This window comes from Octopus bimaculoides, chromosome 27 (genome assembly GCF_001194135.2).
Source record: "Octopus bimaculoides isolate UCB-OBI-ISO-001 chromosome 27, ASM119413v2, whole genome shotgun sequence".
Classification (NCBI taxonomy): domain Eukaryota; kingdom Metazoa; phylum Mollusca; class Cephalopoda; order Octopoda; family Octopodidae; genus Octopus; species Octopus bimaculoides.
This window is the reverse complement of record NC_069007.1, coordinates 267,758-271,026: the sequence shown is the minus strand read 5'-3', so window position 1 is coordinate 271,026 and position 3,269 is coordinate 267,758.

Here is a 3,269-nt window from a genome sequence, read left to right as displayed (position 1 = left end):
TTTACTTCTTTCTTTTTTTTTTTTTTTAGATGATAAAAGGAAAAGATTTTAGCGGCCAATTTTCTTGCTAGAAATTATGTCTTTGGACTTGACAATCTTTCGAAATAATTTCATCCATCATTTTACGTGTCATTCCTGTTTAAAATCAGATATTTAGCTAGAAAATGAACTCAGCAGAGGGAAAATTCATAAACTTTACAGAAAGAAAAAGAAAAGAATGAAAAGAAAATGAATTGCTGCTTTTTCCTTTTCTTTCTTTACTTTTCTTTTTCTGTATTTATTTATTTATTTCTAAGATGAAGAAAATCTCTTTGAGAAAGAAACATTTCGGAAAAAAAAAACAAACATCAAAAATTATTCTTTAAAAAATTAAATAAATCATTTATTTCCTAGTTTCTTTTTTCACAAATGTATGTATTTTTTACCAAAAAATATAAATATATAAAATATTTAAAACAAGAAATAATAATTTCTGCCCACCAAGAAAAAAATATTTTGCTTTTTCACACATTTTTATATCTAATAAATATACAATACAATTTTCAAATACAATTGATAAATATTCGATTCTTGTGGATGATATTGCATTAAATGTCCCCCTATTCATACTTGAGAATTATGAACAGATAAATAATTATTCTGTTTGTTGTTTGTTGAACTTCTGAGACAAGAACAGCATGTTAGAATCGGGATTTGGAGAATGAAGGCGTTTTTTTATCATCGAAAAGACACAAAGAAGTTATGAATAGCTGTGTGAACATGTTGTGTGGATAGTGACAGTCTCATCTATCAACCATAACTTGTTGACTGGATAAGCATCTTGTGTGGTGAAGGCACGTCGCTTAATGGTTAAAGTATTCGGCTCACGATCGTTTGGTCGTGGTTTCGGTTCCCGGTGACACGTTATATCCTTGAGCAAGACTCTTTATTTCACGTTGTTCCAGTCCACCCAGTTGGCAGAAATGAGTAGTATCTCTATTAGAAAGGGCCAGAATTGCTATATTCTGAGTCACACTGAATCTCCCCGAGAACTACGTGAAGATTAAACGTGTCTGCGAAGTTTTCAACAACTTGCATGTTAATTTCAAAAGCTGGTTGTTCTGTTGAACTAAATGGATGAACACAGCGTGTAGATGCTAATTAGACAGATACATTATGTAGATGTTGTCTAGATATGGAGATGTTAAATGGAGCGACAGACACAGTGTGTATATATTGACCGGATAAAGAAACAATGTTTAGACACGTTGTATAGACATTGACTTCATAGCACATTGATGTTGACGTGATGCATCGACACAGTATATAAATTTTAAGTGAGTAGGTAGACAACATATTTATACAGTCAAAATCTACATACTGTATAACTGTCTACAAGTTAATATTTATACGGTGTTTGTCCAGATAGTGTTGGCTGGAAGGCTGAGAATCAAATGCACCGAAAAGCAAGAACGAATTAAATGGCGTAAGAACTGAGCTTGAAGAAGCTGACATTAGTCTAATTCGGTTAAATTATCTAGTAATTTGCATGGTTTTTTTATAAGTTTACCATTTACAAAACATTAGTTTCCTCAGGTTGACTGCGACATAATAACTTTAGATCTAAGTAGATTATGTTGAATAAAAGATTAGAAGGATGGCTTGAAACACATTTCAATATAGGTCTGCTGATTTAGGTTTGACCAAGGGCCAAACAGTGGCAGCAATAACAACAATAACAGCAACAACCTCAGGAACGACCGAGAAAGGGACAGCGTGGCCATTCGACCTTCAAGAAAAACGAAACAAAATCCTATCAAATCATTCTCTGCAGTGTTTAAGAAAGAGACATACATTGGATGATGTAGTCCTATATACACTATGCCTAATAGAATCATAAGATGGTTATATTTGGAATGACTTTAATAAGTTTCGTCAATCTCAACCATGGCAGTCTTCAGCTAAACAAAAACAGCAGCGACAATAGTCTGAGAGGAGTGTCATCTTAATTAAGTTTTTATTTAAAACAGAAATAGAAAATCAACTGCCCGAAATAAAATCTGTGGTCTGTGATCTCTGACACGTGACTGTGACCTATTAAATAATAAATCCGTTTCTTTTTATGTCTTCAACTAAGTCTAATTATAATAAAACCAAGAAGTGGTAAGAAAGAAAAACAGTTTGTTGAAAATGTCGACATCATAAAACATAACCACGTCACCAACCTAGGGATGCTCTATGGGTGACTCTAAATAAGGTGGGTGAGTAGGGGATTAGCAATGAGGGTATCAGGTCTACTCGGAAATGCGAGGTTTGGCAGGTATTTATTCATGTTATCCCTTTAAATACAGACATCTTTATTAAGCAGATCAAAACCGTTTGTATGGATCATGTAAACGGAAACTGAAAGAAGTCCGTCGTATATATTTGTGTGTGTGTATGTGATTGTGTGTTTATGTTGACAACTAGTGTTGTTTTGTTTACGTCCCCGTAACTTAGCGGTTCGACAATAGACCTCGTGAGGATAAGTATCAGGCTTTCAAAATATAAGTATTGGGGTCGATTTGTTTGACTAAAACTCTTCAGGGTGGGGCCCTAACATGGCTACAGTCAAATGATTGAAACAGATTAAAGAACTTGCAGTCACAAGATCAAATTCATCCTTAACAATTTCAAAGTTTCCTTATCGTACCTGACAGACAACAGCCAACGTTTACTGATCTACACACCTAGAGTCATCTTATTGCTGTCAAACACCCTGATGATCATAGTCCACTAATTGAAACCCCCAACTGCAAAACTCCATACAATTTGTGAGAAAATGCATTTTTATTTGTGTACAACTATATAAAGAAAAGAATACATTGTTTAAGTCTTATATGTAACCTGTCAATGGATATCTGTGACTGGCAAACAGCAAAACAAAGCTGAGTCAATCAGGAAGATAATTAGTAATATAATACGAAATCAACTGGTCTCACATATACACACACACATGCATGGGCACACACACGCATGTATATTTCTATACTGTCGTTGTTATTACATGTAATAATAATAATGATAATGATGATGATGATGATAATAATAAATAGATTGATATACACACACATAAATAAATCTATGCACACACACACACACACACATACTCATAAATGCTGCATGCATACATGCATATATATATTCTTACACACATGCACACACACACACACACATACTCATAAATGCTGCATGCATATATATATTCTTACACACACACACACACACACACACACACACACACACACACA